Genomic DNA, 17969 nt, shown 5'->3' with positions numbered 1-17969 from the left:
ATCCTATCCCACAAACAACCAATCAAATCATGGCTATTGTCCAACCATTCACATCTGTAGAAAAGATTTCTCACAATTCTCACAAATTCGCCTTCACCCTATCTCCTACAATTTATGGGTACTGGAAGGCAATGAGTCAACCATTCTTAATTACCAACAACCTCTATGGCTATATTGATGGTATGATCGAGTCTCCATCACCGAAAATTCTAGGAGCAGAAAAGTCCACTCTCGATAACCTTATGTTGGCCTTTACAGGGGTATTAGTGATTTTTCACACAAAATAAGACAACATGGGACAAGATATTGAGTATCACAGTGGGTAAAAGATAAAGAAAAATGGGATAGGAAAGCAATACAGGGGCAAAAAAGCTGCACTTTACTTATTCATAAACTGGGAAAAGGAAAAGAGAGATACAATAGTTGGAATATTGCCTTGCTACTTAAACATAAACAAATGCAAGAAAACCGGGAACTACTCAACTACATACTAAAGACCAGGAGCTCACACCTCACGTGGCTTTGATTTATTCAAACTAATAACAGCTAAATAAAAACTCAAATAAACATGTGCTGACTAAAAATAACCAACATATTTCTGAATTATTTTAACATTTTCCCCCGTAATTCAAAAATTCATACCTTTACCACTCCAACCAGGTTTCTCATCTCTTCAAATTTCACCCATGCTAATGGCTTAGTGAGCATATCTGCTTTCTGCTCCTTTGAACTGACATGAGTTACTGTTATCTCCCCATTTTCAACACATTCTCTGATGAAGTGGAACCTGATGTCTATGTGTTTACTTCTCCCATGAAACACATGGTTTTTCATGAGATCAAGAGCAGACTTGTTATCAACAAACATTGCTATTGGAGGTATTGCTTGACCTGAAATGCTGGAAAGAAGCCGTCTTAACCAAATTCCTTGACAAGCAGTCATTGTGGTAGCCATAAATTCCGCTTCGCATGAGAATAACGCTACACACCTTTGCTTCTGTGAACCCCACGTGACCAGGTTACCATTCGCATAGAAGGCCATCCCACCTGTGCTCCTTCTATCGTTCTCATCCTTTGCATGATCACTATCTGAGTATCCTTCAATAGTGATCTGTTTTTTTGTCCCCTTCTGTAGACCAGCCCATAGTCTGTGGTACCTTTAATGTACCTAAGTATCCCCTTTACTGCTTGAAGATGTTTCATAGTAGGTTTTTCCATAAAGCGGCTGACTATACCAACTGCAAATGTGATATCTGGACGAGTATGGGTTAAATAGCTGAGTCCACCCACTATACTTCTGTATTCTGTTGGGTTCACAGGTTCTCCTTCTTCATATTTGAAGAACCTTATCTTGTGTTCCATGGGGCATTTAGTGGGGTTGTAGGCTAGCATCTGAGATTTGGCTAGAAGACTTTTGGCATATGCTTCTTGTTTTAGGGTAATACAGTTCTCCTGCTGATTTACTTTTATTCCTAAATAATAAGCCAATAACCCAAGATCACTCATTTCAAACCTCTCATTCATCTCTAATTTGAACTTCTTCACATCATCTTGACAACTCCTTGTAACTAGCAAGTCATCTACATATACTCCAACAATTAGGATATTCACCTTTTGAAATCCAGGTCTTTTAGATACTTGTCAAGGCAGGCATTCCAGGCCCTGGGAGCCTGCTTTAGACCATACAAGGCCTTTGACAGTTTATACACCTTGTTTGTTTCTCTTTTCTTCTCAAAGCCCTCCGGTTGAGATACATAGACCTCTTTTTCTAATTTCCCATTTAGGAATGCAGACCTTACATCGAGATGATGTACATGCCACCCAGATGAAGCTGCAAGAGCAATGATAACACGTACCGTTTCTATTCTCGCAACTGGTGCATATACTTCTTCAAAATCGACCCCCTGTTTCTGAACATATCCTTTTGCCACAATTCTCGCCTTGTACTTCACAATTTTCCTAGTTGGATCTCGTTTGACCTTAAACACCCACTTCAGCCCAATCGGCTTGCGATTAGTTGGTAGCTCGACGAGATCCCACGTGTTGTTCTTTTCGATCAAAGTCAGCTCGGCCTTCATCGCGTCTACCCAATTTGGGTTTTGTCTTGCCTCTTGATACGACGAGGGTTCTTCGTCCTTCTGCATTAACATAAGTTCCTCCATGGGTATTTGAATTTCTTCTGTATTTTCATAGAGATCGGTGAGCAATCGGAACCGATTTGGGGCGCCACCACCTGTGGAGCTTGAGGCTGAACTCGACGTTGTCGCCGGAGTCGGTGAATTGGAATTAACTGGCGAATTGGGTGTACCCGGTGGCGTATTTGAGGATGTGGAATGTGGACCCGGGTCGGATTGCGAACTATTGGACTGAGGGAATTCAGCGTAATCATCATTGTTCTTTGGTGACCCAATTTCTTGGTCCGGCGTATCTGGAACCCATTCGCCATCTTCATCATAAAAATCACCGTCAAACTCAAAGCCTTCGATAGAGAAGCTCATCCCCGGCGTTGTCTTGATCTTCGTTGTTTTCTCCGACGTCCATGTCTTTTCTTCTTCAAAAACGACATCTCGACTCACATACGCCTTTCCTGTATCTGGGTCTAACAATTTGTAGGCCTTTGATCCCTTTTCGACCCCCAGATGAACAACACGTTTACTTCTTTCATCCAAATTGTTTGGACGATTCTTAGCAATCATCATGTGCGCTAAGCACCCGAAAACTCTGAGATGACTTACATTTGGCTTGCGACCAGTCCACATTTCGTATGGAGTTGTTTCCTTTAGAGCTTTTGTACACACCCTGTTTAACATGTACACTGCATGATTCACCGCTTCGCCCCACAACACGTCTGGAATACTCATTGCCTTTAAATTACTCCTCACCATCTCCAAAACGGTTCTATTCCTTCTCTCCACCACGCCATTTTGCTGTGGCGAATATGGTGAAGTGTAGTGGCGTTCAAGCCCTGTTTCTTTGCAATACATGGTGAATTGGTTAGAGAGAAACTCCCCTCCGCGATCGGTTCTGAAAACCTTCATCTTCTCACCTGTTTCTACTTCCACCTTCGTCCTGAAGTTATTAAATGTTTAAAAGGCTTCGTCTTTTGTCTTTAGTAGATAAACCCACATGACTCTACTAAAATCATCTACCAAAAGCATGAAGTACCGGTTACCTGTAGGTGTGGGAGGTCTTATGTTGGATTAGGTGTCTAAGCCCATAACTATAATTGGTATGTACTTGAATTGATAGCAGCACAGTCCTTTTGGGTTGCCCTCAACCTAGCAACTGGACAAGGAAATTATGAAAGGAGAGATATTAATTTATAAGATTAATAAATTAATATATATATAAATGATTTATTAATATGTTAATGGATTAACATATTAATTAGAAATCATTATGTTTAATTAATTGTTAGCCAGAAATTAATCAGAATTGATTTTGGGGTTAAAAGAATTAATTATAAAGTGCAGGGACTAGTTTGCAATTAACTGATAATTGAATGGAAGGATCCAGAACTCCCTTGGAAGGGGGTGGACGAAAACCCTAGGGGAAACCCTAGAGAATTCGTCCAAGGGGTCCAAGATAAGGCCTTGGGTCTTGCTTAGGCCCTAAGCAAAGGATAACTAGGGTTTTCCCTAAACCCTAGTTCCCTCAACTATTTAAGGAGCCTCCTGGCTCACATTTTAGGGTACTCATTCTTTGGAAGAATACCTTGGCCGAAATTGCATACTCCCTCCCCTCTCTCTTCTTCTACTTTCCTTCTTGCTAGTCATTGGGTGTGATTCCATTAGAGGCATTACACTTGTGGTGCTAAAGCTTCCAAGAAGATCAAGATCAAGATCAAGGGAATATCAATTGTTTGCTATAATAATTGAAAGGTATGTAAACCCTAAACCCTAGTTTGTTAATTTCGAAATTAGCCTCTCTCCTCTAGGGTTCTTGTTTTGCAATTCAAAGTTGTATGTTGTTTTAAATTGATTGCTACAATTGTTGAATTGCAAATTAGGGTTTATAGCTATTAAACCCTAAAGGCCATAATTTGCGATTTCTAGGGTTTTGGATCAAAGGGTTTTTTCGAAAACCCTAGCCTCCAAAGAACCCTAATCGAAATTAGGGTTAGGGTTTTGAAAACCCTAGCCTCCTCCCTCGTAAATTTCGAAATTGCTAGAAGTTTTAGGGTTTCTTGTTTTGGATAATTGTTACTTAATTAGATTAATTGGATAATTATCCTTACCCTATTTTTCGAAATTTAGAGGGATAAGGATTAGGATTAAATTAATGGATTAATTTAATTAGATAATCCTTACAAGATTTAATAATTTGATTAATAGTTAATTAAAAGATAAATATTAAATCTAGTTAATTGGTTTATTTAAATTTAAATTTAATAGCTTAAATTTCGAAATTTATAAACCCTTGAAGTTTTAAAATGTTTTAAAACACACCTCATATATATATTATAATTAAAAGTTTAATATTATATATGTATAAGAATATGGTCAGTCAAATCGCTAGTATGCCTCATTCACGAAGCTAATCTATAAGGGGGGTATAAGGAAACTGCCTATATAATGGTAGATGAATGGGTGTCCACTCTCACCCACCGCTTCCTTGATTAGTGGAGGGTCGTTAGCAGAACGGATTTGATAGGACAACTACTTCTCATTAAAAGTATAATGACATTAAAGAAAGGACTAGAACATTATTTTTAAAAATCCCAACTCTAGTTACTTTAGGAAAAATGTGAAAAGTATACTAATCCATGAAATTGCACATTATGCTTTATTGGTCGTTAGTGGAGCGTGTGTGGTTAACCAGCACACTAAAGGGCATTAATAAAGAGTAGTAATGGGTATCTCATAATTGTCATTTTGATGGAGCGTGTGTGGTTTACCAGCACATCAATAGTTAATGATAAAGACAATGAGGTTACCAAGCACATTTGCATGGTTATTCACATCTTGTTTGTGATCCTCGGCATCCCAGTCACAAATAGAAGAGCATAATCTGAGATTAAAACATGCCGTTGAATAGTTTCAATGTATCTCAAAAGAATTAGGAATTTCACTTCGTTTGTTTCGTCTAATGGTGGAATTGGTGAATCGTCATTCACCTACCTTTATGAAATTTGCACTTGGATCTCGGCATCCCATTTCTAAGTTGTGAATCTTCATAGTTGGATCCTAACCTTGATATTATATCTTTGGGTTATTCTATTAAGGTATCTTGAAATCTAACTAAAACTTTCTTTCTTTTCAGATGTCTACTCCTGGAAACACTTCTGCTTCATCCTCCTCCAACCAGAACTTCTCTTTGCTCAATATCTGCTCCAAAGTCGTTATGGATGGCTCAAACTATAACGATTGGATGCGCAACATCAAGATGGCTCTTTGTTTCGAGAACAAAGAATATGCTCTTGAAAAGGAGCTCAAAGAACTTGATGAGAATGAAGCTACTCCTGAAGAGCTTGCTGCCTACAATAAACACTACGATGATGCTACCAAAGTGGCATGCATCATGGTAGCAACTATGTCCCCAGAACTGCAGAGGTACTATGAGGACTACTGGCCTTTTGAGATGAACAAGGACCTTATGGAAAAGTACCATAAGCGAGCTCGTCAAGAAAAGTTTGAAGTAGTCAAGTCACTCATGGCTTGCAAGATGAAAGAAGGGGAGTCAGTTGTATCCCATGTCCAAAGAATGCAATGCTACATAGAGCGTTTGGTCAAGCTCAATATTCACTTTGATGAGGAATTGGCCATTGACATGGTCTTGAACTCACTTCCTGAATGTTATGGTCAGTTTATTCTAACTTACCATTTGAACAATACTGAGCAGACTTTGGCCCAATTGCACAACTTGTTGCAGACAACTGAAGCAGGGATGAAGGGTAAAAGTATACCCTCCACACCTGCAAGTGCCCCTGTGTTGGCTATTGGACAGGGAAAGGGGAAAAAGAGGAAAGGTCCTCCCAAGCAAAATTGGAAGAGCAAGGCTCAAGCTGGGTCGTCTAGTAATGGCCCAAAGTCTAAGCCCAATGGTTCCACTCCCCATGTTTCTGATCCAAAAGAGGCCGTTTGCTTTTACTGCAATCAAAAGGGGCATTGGAAGAGATCTTGCCCACAATATCTGCAAGATATCAAGGATGGCAAAGTGAAGCCATCTTCGGCAGGTATTTACACTATTTCTGCTAATAACTCGTTATCTTCTCGTTCATGGGTCCTTGATACAGGATGTGGTTTTCATATCTGTTCTGATTTGCAGGGACTAAAGGAAAGTGAGGAGATAGAGCGAGGAAGGATAAACTTGATCATGGGAAACAGAAAGTCTTCACCAGTGACCAAGATCGGAGTTTATCAGCTTCTGTTTAGCAATGATGTTAGATTAGATTTGATAAATTGTTGCTATTCGTCTGAGATGACGAGAAACATTATTTCATTTCATGCATTGTTCAGACAAGGTTTCAAATATTCTTTTAATGATTTGAATGGTTCAATTTCTGTTCATAAGAATGGTGTTTTTATGTTTGAAGCTTTACCTTGTGATGGTGTGTATGAAACAGTGACTTGTGTTGATAGCTTAGGAAATAGTGTACTTAATATTGACTTGTCTAATAGTGTAGACAAGGCATGCTTGTGGCATTGTCGTCTTGGACACATTAACAAGAAACGCATAGCCCAACTCCAAAAGGATGGAGTGTTGGAATCATTTGACCTAAAGTCAGATGATATGTGTGAATCTTGTCTTTTGGGAAAGATGACAAAATCAGCATTCACAGGGTCTTGTGAAAGAGGTGAAGGTCTGTTGGATCTCATACACACGGATGTGTGTGGGCCCTTCAGATCAACTACAAGAGATGCTAATCGATTCTATGTGACTTTCACTGACGATTATAGCAGATATGGATATATCTACTTGATCAGGCATAAGTCAGAAACTTTTGAAAAGTTCAAAGAGTTTAAGCATGAAGTCAAAAATCAATTGGGCAGAAAGATAAAGATACTTAGATCCGATAGAGGCGGGGAGTATCTTAGTATCGAGTTTAACGACTATGTGAAAGAATGTGGGATAGTCTCATAATTGACTCCTCCTAGGACACCACAGTTAAATGGTGTAGCTGAGAGGCACAATCGAACCTTGTTAGACATGGTTCGTTCTATGATGAGTCGGGCTTCGCTTCCTATTCACTTCTGGGGGTATGCCTTAGAGACAGCCGCCCACATCCTCAATCTTGTCCCTACAAAGAAGGTTGCTAAAACACCTCACGAAATGTGGACAGGGAAAGTTCCCTCGTTAGCACATATTAAAGTCTGGGGTTGTGAAGCTTTCGTAAGACGAGAGACTCACGACAAGCTAGCAGCTAGAAGTGAGAAATGTGTTTTCATTGGTTACCCAAAGCAGTCTTTTGGATATTTGTTCTTCAGGCCTAGTGAGAACGTGGTCTTTGTAGCACGAAGATGAGTCTTTCTTGAAAGAGAGCTCATATTCAAAGAGGACAATGGGAGCACTATTGACCTTGAAGAAATTCAAGAGTCAGCCAATGAAGGAACCTTAAATGACACTAGCACTCAACCAGAGGAAACAGTTCCTGTTGAACCAGTTGATAACTCATTACCTCTTCGAAGGTCCACTAGGGTGAGTGTGCCACCTGAGTTGTATGGTTTTCATATTACTTCAGATGGTGACACATTCATAAGTGACAGAACACTGGTAAACTTAGATGAACCAGTCACTCATAAGGAAGCAATGGCAGGCCCAGAGGCTTCCAAGTGGAAAGAGGCAATGGACAGCGAGATTAAGTCCATGTATGACAACCAAGTTTGAAATTTGGTTGATAGTGCACCAGGTCGTAAGACAGTTGGGTGCAAATGGATCTTCAAGAAGAAGACAGACATGGATGGGAATGTGCATACATTCAAGGCTCGACTGGTTGCAAAAGGTTTCACTCAAACCCCAGGGGTTGACTATGATGAGACCTTCTCGCCAGTGGCTAAGATTAAATCTATTAGGATATTGCTCGCCATAGCTGCCTTTCATGATTATGAAATCTGGCAGATGGATGTCAAAACTGCTTTCCTTAATGGGAAGTTGGCTGAAGATGTTTACATGAGTCAGCCAGAGGGTTTTGTTGATGCAAAGTTCCCCAATAGAGTGTGCAAGCTTGAGAAATCCATTTATGGATTGAAACAAGCATCTCGCAGTTGGAATCTTTGCTTCCATGAGAAAGTCAAAGAGTTTGGTTTTTCTAGAAGTGAAGATGAGTTCTGTGTGTATATCAAGGCTAATGGGAGTATAGTAACTTTTCTGGTGTTGTATGTCGATGACATATTACTCATTGGTAACGACGTTCCAACCTTGAAAGAAGTTAAGTCTTGGCTTGGAAAGTGTTTTGCCATGAAAGACCTTGGAGAAGCTGCCTATATTCTTGGGATTAGAATATTGAGAGATAGAAAGAAGAGACTAATTGGACTTAGTCAGAGCACATACTTGGATAAGGTACTAAAGAGGTTTAGTATGGAAAATTCCAAGAAGGGAGAGCTACCTATCCAGAGCAATACCAAATTGAGTAAGACTCAATGCCCGAGTACATGTGTTGAAATAGATGACATGAGTCGTGTACCTTATGCTTCCGCTGTCAGATCGATCATGTACGCTATGACATGTACTCGCCCTGATGTGACATTTGCTTTGAGCATGGTCAGTCGCTATCAGGGAAACCCAGGTAGAGCTCATTGGATAGCAGTAAAGAATATACTCAAGTATTTGCGAAGGACAAAGGACTGGGTCCTTGTGCTTGGTGGCAATGATACTTTGAGAGTAGATGGTTACAGTGATGCCAACTTTCAGACGGATAGGGATAACTTCCGTTCTCAATCAGGCTGGGTATTTTTACTGAATGGAGGAGCAGTCACTTGGAAGAGTTCCAAGCAAAATACGGTGGCTGATTCTACTTGTGAATCAGAGTACATAGCAGCAAGTGAAGCGTCGAAAGAAGCAGCTTGGTTGAGGAACTTCATCGGGGATCTCGGAGTTGTTCCAACCATCCAGGAGCCTATTGAACTGTTCTGCGATAATGAAGGAGCGGTTGCCTTGACAAAGGAACCGAGAGATCATGGTAAGACCAGACATATCGACAGAAAGTACCATTTCATCAGACATAGAGTTGAAGAAGGCCATCTTATAGTAAAGAGGGTGTCATCTGAAGATAACCCAACAGATCCCCTCACAAAGGGTCTGAGTAGGGCTAAGCATATTCAGCATGCTCGGAGCATAGGACTGAAAGATGATATTAGTTTTAGTAGTTAGATTAGTTTTTGAAACTTGTAACAAAGTAAATGTAATTGACTTTTGGTGATTAAATAATAAAGTATTATTTATAAGTTTGGCTACTACCTTTTGTCAATTGTTTATTATTGTGTTTCATTTTTGCATGTTTTACTTCCTGAATAATGAGATTATTCAAACTCCACAGTCGCTCGTACTCTTGGAAGTAAGTAGTGAATTAAGACTGTCATGAATTGGATTGCAGATTGTCTAAGGATAGACATGGCAATAGAATTGCTGCAACGTTCATGAGTACTCAGAAATTGAGATTTGAGTATTGGATAAACCCTCGCTCAGAGTATTACTTCATGGAATTCATCACGAGTAATACTGAGACGATAATATCTTATAATCTTGAAACGAAGATATATGAGTTGTAATTTACAAGTCGGTTGTGCATTGGTGATACGAAAACGCATCAGTAACTTGGTGTTATAAAACGTATTGTCATGCATAATTTGATGAGTAAAAGATACAAGCATATGAGTCAACGTTTATTCGTTCCTTTTGCCCTAACAGGAAAAGCGATATCTGTGGGACCCTCGATGATTTGGTGTTGACTTATGTGATGGGCCCAGCCAGGACTAAATTGATGTGTTCAATTAGAAGTCCTACATCATCACAAATCAGGAATCGGGAAACATAGATTCTGGACAAAGAGATTGATTACATTCCATGTCTTATGTCTAGGGATATCTAGCAGAACGAAGGATTATATGATCACTTATCTTAGGACACGTAACTGACTGGGTCAGAGTTCGGCAGCAGCTTTTGGAAGCTACAATTTGCTGGTCAAATTTAGAAGGCATACTAGCAATTATAGTTACAGACTTATCCAAGTGGGAGACTGTTGGATTAGGTGTCTAAGCCCATAACTATAATTGGTATGTACTTGAATTGATAGCAACACAGTCCTTTTGGGTTGCCCTCAACCTAGCAACTAGACAAGGAAATTATGAAAGGAGACATATTAATTTATAAGATTAATAAATTAATATATATATATATATATATATATATATATATATATATATAAATGATTTATTAATATGTTAATGGATTAACATATTAATTAGAAATCATTATGTTTAATTAATTGTTAGCCAGAAATTAATCAGAATTGATTTTGGGGTTAAAAGAATTAATTATAAAGTGCGGGGACTAGTTTGCAATTAACTGATAGTTGAATGGAAGGATCCAGAACTCCCTTGGAAGGGGGTGGACGAAAACCCTAGGGGAAACCCTAGAGAATTCGTCCAAGGGGTCCAAGATAAGGCCTTGGGTCTTGCTTAGGCCCTAAGCAAAGGATAACTAGGGTTTTCCCTAAACCCTAGTTCCCTCAACTATTTAAGGAGCCTCCTGGCTCACATTTTAGGGTACTCATTCTTTGGAAGAATACCTTGGCCGAAATTGCATACTCCCTCCCCTCTCTCTTCTTCTACTTTCCTTCTTGCTAGTCATTGGGTGTGATTCCATTAGAGGCATTACACTTGTGGTGCTAAAGCTTCCAAGAAGATCAAGATCAAGATCAAGGGAATATCAATTGTTTGCTATAACAATTGAAAGGTATGTAAACCCTAAACCCTAGTTTGTTAATTTCGAAATTAGCCTCTCTCCTATAGGGTTCTTGTTTTGCAATTCAAAGTTGTATGTTCAATAGTTAAAACATAGATCCAAAGTAGGTTGCATGTGAACTTAGGAATTGTTTTCTAGTTTATTTGTTTTACCTAAAACCCATCATCTTACCGGTCCACATAGATCTCCATGGATAAGATCAAGCCTTTTCTTTGCCCTATAATTGGTATAAGATGGATAAGGACTTCGAGTTTGTTTCCCTACCAGACAACCTTCACACTGTTGAGAGGGGATACTAATCTTTGACATTCCTTCGACTAAACTTCTTTCAGCCATGAGTTTGAGTGCAGTGAAATTAATATGGCCCAATCGAGCATGCCAGAGCCATGTGGGGTCTTTAAGCTCAACAATTAAGCAGGTGGGTCTTACCTCTTCCAACTCAATCTTATAGATGCGATTCATGGACCTTTGAACTTTCATCAGTAATCGCCCAGTTGCATCATGTACCCATAGATACGGCTCCTTGATTCTAATCTCATCTCCTCCTTCCGGTAATTGTCCCAGACTTATGATATTATTACACAAGTCGGGTATATAATACACCTCGAGAAGATTTCTCTTCTCACCATTTTTACACCTGAAAACAATGGACCCCTTGCCTTCGATTCTTACTCTAGATTCGTTCCCAAACTTCACAAAACCTCAGATTCTTCGATCAAGAATACTTCACCGTATTCTATTTTCTCTTCGAGAGATGCCAATAGCAGAGTAGGTTCATTGTCTTCTTGGATCAAGTTGGTTTCTTGATTCCTCTCCTTCCTAGGGTTCTTGCATGTAGATGCATAATGGCCAAATTATTGACAGTTATAACACTGTACTCCACTCTTATCATGATTGCTTGATTCACCATTGTTTCCATTCTTTTGATGGTAACCGCCTCTACCACGGCCACCTCGTCCGCTGTTATTTCTTCCTCTTCCTCTGCCTCTGCCACGTGATCCTCCATATCCACCACGGTTTGGTTTTGGTTTGGAATTACCATCACCTTTCTTCTTGTTCTTTTCTGACCATTCTTGAAACGTCATGAGAAGTCTTTTATCATCCGATTTGCCATATCCTTTCATTCTTTCTTCATGGGCCTTCAGTCTTCCAATCACCTCTTCCACTGCCATCTTGTCTAAATCTCCGAATTGCTCAAGTGTTGATGCTAATTGGAGAAATTTGGATGGAACAGCCCTGAGCAATTTCTTTACCACATAAGGCTCATTTATGGTGTCTCCCAACATTCATAAGGTGCTGAAAATGTTAGTTACCTTCGCGGAAAACTCATCAATCCCTTCTGTCTCCTTCATGTTCATTGCTTCAAACTCCGTCTTTAAGGTTTAAATTCTCATAGTCTTAACCCGGTCTTCTCACATGAACATGATCTTTAGTGCTTCCCACGCATCTTTGGCTGATTTCTTTTCAGCTAATGACATTAGGAGATCTTCAGGTATTCCTTGATAAATGGCAGCTAATGCCATTTTGTCTGTCTTCACCTCCACCACCGTGTTTGCTGTTCGTGGCTCGACAGCTTCCCATACTCCTTGTGCCTGCATAAATACACGCATCTTGATGGCCCATGCTCCATAATTAGTTCGAGATAACATTGGATAGTGAAGTGTAATTTGCCCGTCTTTGTCACCATTACTGTTGTTGTCTGACATTCTTTCCCGAGGTTGATACTTGGGCATATACCAGATTTGCTCTGATACCAAGTGCTGGCGTTTACAGGGGTATTAGTGACTTTTCACACAAAATAAGACAACAGGGGACATGATATTGAGTATCACAGTGGGTAAAAGATAAAGAAAAAATGGGACAGGAAAGCAATACAGGGGCAGAAAAGCTGCACTTTACTTATTCATAAACTGGGAAAAGGAAAAGAGAGATACAATAGTTGGCATATTGCCTTGCTACTTAAACATAAACAAATGCAAGAAAACCAGGAACTACTCAACTACATACTAAAGACCAGGAGCTCACACCTCACGTGGCTTTGATTTATTCAAATTAATAACAGCTAAATAAAAACTCAAATAAACTTGTGCTGACTAAAAATAACCAACATATTTCTGAATTATTTTAACACCCTAGTTATCTAAACTGGACTTCTAATGATGCTCACGTTAGGATAGTTCTTACATCGACCATCTCTGAAGCCTCTTTTCAACATCCACAAGGTACAATATCCAGAGACTTATGGCTTGCACTTGAACGAGTCTATACACCAACTAACTCTTCCATGGAATACATTTTGAAGACACAACTCTTGAAGATTGAGATGAAAGGAGATGAAAATCCAATAGCCTATCTTAGTCGATTGGGGAGCCAATTAAGGACAAGGATCTTGTAATGCTTGCTATATCCGGACTCATAGAAGAATACAACAGACTAAAATCCAATCTTCTTGCTCGTTCTCCACCTATTGCTTTCAGTGAGTTACATGGTCTCCTTCATGATGATGATTTCATGATCAACAAAGCCACATCAATAAGCACAAATGTTCCTCAAGCCTTTACTGCATGAACTAGACATTCTAATTCAACGTCAACCCCAATTCAACAATTACAACAGATAGCCACACAACTTGGTATTCATTTAAAACCAACTGCTTCTCAAAATTCTTCTCAAGTTCCACCTTAAGTGTATTGTGCAGCCTGATGAACCAATAATTATCGTGGCAATCGTCGTGGAAGTTCATGTGGAAACTACAAGGGTCATGAAGAGAACCATGGTAACAACAATAGTGACAGCTCTACCCGTTCTCAGTTTACATGGGCTTTAACTCAGAACATGGGTTACGGGGATTGTAATAGATGTGGTATTGGACATCTCCCATCTCAATGTCCAAATCAATCCACTAATCGTGTATCAGCCCGAGCAAATTATGCAGTAAATCAGAAAGTGGATCTACATCGGCTGCAACCTGGTTTCCACAGGGGCTAACAATCATGTTACACATGACGTATTAAATATAGACAGCTCTGAAGCAAACTACTGTAATGATTCAATGCATGTTGGCAACCATAAGGCACGCCCCATCTTTCATATCGGTTCCCCCAAAATCCTTTCACCATATAAAAACTTTAACTTATTGAATATCCTTCGTGTTCCTGAAGTTAAAAAGAACGTATTATATGTTCAACAATTTTGTCACGATTATAATATTTTCTTCGAATTGTACTCCTCATTCTTTGTTGTGAAGGACTTCTCTACACGTACTATCCTACTCACAGGCTCAAGTGATAATGGTCTCTATTCCATTTTCCTTCCACAACTCGAGTCCATATCCTAGATTGCTTTTACAGCCACCAGAGCGTGTTGTGTTACCTGGCGCCAACGACTTGGTTATCCACACCAAAGCACTCTTAACTCTATTCTTTCAAGTTGTTCCTTACCTGTTTCAGATAAACATTTTCCATCATTATCTTCATCCTCTCATCTAGGAAAGTCTTCCAAACTTTCTTTATATAATTCAAATTTTCATAGCAATAATATTCTTGATTTCATTTACCATGATGTTTGGGTCCTGCACCACAAGTATCCTTTGGTGGTTTTAGATTCTTTATGTTATGCGTTAATCATAATTCATGCTATATGTGGTTGTTTCCAATTGCTCACAAATCGGATGTTTATTGCACATTCAAAAGCTTTGTAGCCATTGTAGAATGTTAATTCAACACTAAATTAAAAAGTGTTCAAACTGATTTTTTTTTGGGGGGGGGGGTGTTTTGTAACTTGGCTCCTTTCTTGTCCTCACTAGGGATCACTCATAGATGCTCCTGGCCACACATACCAATAAACAAAATGGTATAGTTGATTGTTGCCATCGTCACATTATGGAAACTGGTCTTACAATGCTTACTCAATCTCACGTTCGTCAATGCTTTTGACAGTTTGCTTCTGAAACAGCAGGTTACCTGTTAAACCATCTACCCTCCCATTTTTCTTCTCATAAATCTGCATTTGAAATTATCTTTAAAAGACGAATATAATTACACATTTCTACGTGTCTTCGGCTACCAATGCTTCCCTTATCTTCGACCATACAACAACCACAAAATGGATTTTTGTTCTACACCATGTGTTTTTCTGAGTTATTGCCCTCTTCATGATGGCAATCGGTTCCTTGATACATTCACTGAGCGCATCTATATCACTCGTCATGTTATATTCAATGAAGAGATTTTCCCCTTGAACCTCATAGTAAACCGGAAACACCCACCTCTGATAACCCCTATGTTTCAATGTTTCCTTCACCTCCTATCTCTATTGCTCCAAGTCCTAACTCAACCAAAAACAGCCCACCATCCTCCCTTGTACACGTCATCCCTTCTTCTCAAAACATTCCATCTTTTCACCATTTCACACCAAAGAATCCTACTATGTCACCAACAAATACCGAACAACCTCCCTTATCTCAATATACTCCTAAACAACCACCACCTCGCTCTCAGAATTCTAACCTATGACCTAATCCCAAGCCCACTACCCGATACAACCCTTTAGCTTATTACACTAACACTTGTCCTTCATCTAAAATTGAACCCACCTCATTTACCGTTACTAGTTGGTCTCCCAAATGGTTCCAGGCCATGACTTGTAAAGAATGGTACATGATCTTTAGTACCTACGGTCAAAAAACACTAATATCACTGACTGTAAATGGGTGTACAGGTTGAACCAAGATCAAAATGGAAATGTCACATGACATAAGCATGACTGGTAGCCAAGGGTTTCATGAACCAACCAGACATATATTTTCATGAAACCTTTAGTCTGGTAATCAAATCAACCACTATTCGTTTCATTCTTTCTCTTGCAATTACCAAAGGATAATCTCTTAGGCAGTTAGATGTTAGAATGACTTTCTCCAGGGCAACCTCACTGAATATGATTACAGCCGCCAACCACTTGGCTTTGTTGATCCAACCAAACAATGACATATATGTCGACTTCATAAATCCCTATATGGGTTAAAACAAGTGCCAATAGCCTTGTTCAATCGCTTGTCAACCATCTTACAACAGCCGAGCTTCCATGGATCGAAAACTGGTCCATCGTTGTTCATGCTTCAAAACAGTGGTACCTTGATTTATTTTTTGGTCTATGTTGATGATATAATTATTACAGGAAATAATAATATGTCCATCGATAATGTCATTCAAAAATTTAGTGCCACTTTTGTGGTTAAACATTTGGGTAAGTTAACCAATTTTCTAGGAATTGAAGTCGTTCCTCATGGAAAAAACATCTTACTTTCTCAAAGGAAGTACATTTTTGATTTACTACATTCTGGCATGTCTGATTGCAAACCAATGTCATCTCCTATGAGGACTTCAGATCCATTGATCATTGATGACACTCTTCTCCTTTCTCTGATCTAATGAAATATCGCCAAATAGTTAGGGCTCTTCAATATTTAACTCTGTCACGAACTTACATAACGTTTGATGTCAACAAAGTTTGTCAATTCATGTAGTCAAACAAATCCTTTGGTATTTAAACAGGAATTCTAATTTCAGGTTCTTTATTAGATATGACTCTAGTGCTACTCTTTATCAGAGTTAATGAAAAAATCTTTGTTGCAGATACATGAGAGTTACAATGATATATATAGGTAAATAACTTACATGAACACCCCTCTAACTAATAAATAACTTACATGAATACCCCTCTAACTAATGGACAAATACAGAATGGTACAAGAACTATATTTGTCTAATATCCCCCTTCAAGTGAATCGGTGGCGGTCCAAGGCGAAGCATGTGACGAAATTGTTCAAACTGTTGTCGTGGAAGGCTCTTAGTAAAAATGTCCGCTACCTGAAGCTTGGTAGGAACAAACATCGTAACGAGTTTCCCAGATACAACGAGCTCACGAACAAAATGGTAGTCAAGATCGATATGTTTGGCGCGCTTATGAGACACCGGGTTTTGTGTGAGAAAAAGGGCACTCTCATTATCACACAAGATGGTCGGACGGCCAGTGGGAAGAAAGTGAAGCTCACACAACAAGTGAGTAATCCATATGAGTTCAGCAGCAGTGTTAGCCATGGATCGATATTCAGATTCACAGCTGGAGCGAGAGACTGTAGGCTGCTTTTTGGCGCTCCAGGATACAAGATTACCCCCCAGGAAGATCGAGTACCCATAGGTGGACCGACGCGTATCCAAACAACGAGCCCAATCCACATCAGAATAACCAACAAGGGTCGTAGATGTAGGTCTCAAAAAAGTAAGACCATAGGAGAGGGTGCCCTTAACATATCGGATAAGCCGCTTGACCGCCTGATAGTGATCAATAGTAGGAGCCTGAAGAAACTGGCTAACCTGATTCACGACATAAGAAATATCAGGACGGGTGATGGTCAAATATTGCAAAGCCCCAACAAGAGAACGATAATGGGTCGGATCTTGATAAGGTGTACCAGATGCAACAAAAGAGACACTCGGGGATAGTGGGGTCGCCACGGGCTTCGAATCAAGTAGGCCAGCACAGGAAACAATAGAATGAGCATACTTGGACTGACTAAGAAACAACCCGGATGAAAGACGCTTGGCTTCCAAATCGAGAAAGTAGTTGAGCTGGCCAAGGTCCTTGATCTTGTATTCGGTGTGAAGCTTGGAGATAAAAGAGCGAATAACAGCCGAGTCGGAGCCTGTTAGGATAAGGTCATACACATATATGAGTAAGTATAAGAGACAAGAACCACGTTGAAACACAAACAAAGAGGGATCCGCACGACTGCAAATGAACCCATTTGCCACAAGAAAGGAGCTCAAGCGATGAAACCAGGCCCTAGGAGCTTGTTTGAGGAAATAAATGGCCTTGTTAAGCTTGCAAACATGATTAGGGAAACGAGGATCCTCGAACCCGGGTGGTTGCCGCATATACACCGTATCGGACAAGTGGCCATGAAGAAAGGCATTGTTGACATCAAGTTGGTGGAGCTGCCAGTTATGAATAATAGCAATAGTCAAGACAACCCTGACTGTTGCCGCCTTCACCACCGGGCTAAAAGTA

Source organism: Lactuca virosa, chromosome 5, assembly GCF_052849685.1.
Source record: "Lactuca virosa cultivar CGN04683 chromosome 5, Lactuca_virosa_CGN04683_v6, whole genome shotgun sequence".
In the NCBI taxonomy this organism is placed as follows: Eukaryota; Viridiplantae; Streptophyta; class Magnoliopsida; order Asterales; family Asteraceae; genus Lactuca; species Lactuca virosa.
The sequence above is the reverse complement of the archived record's forward strand: the minus strand, read 5'-3'. Positions refer to the sequence as shown.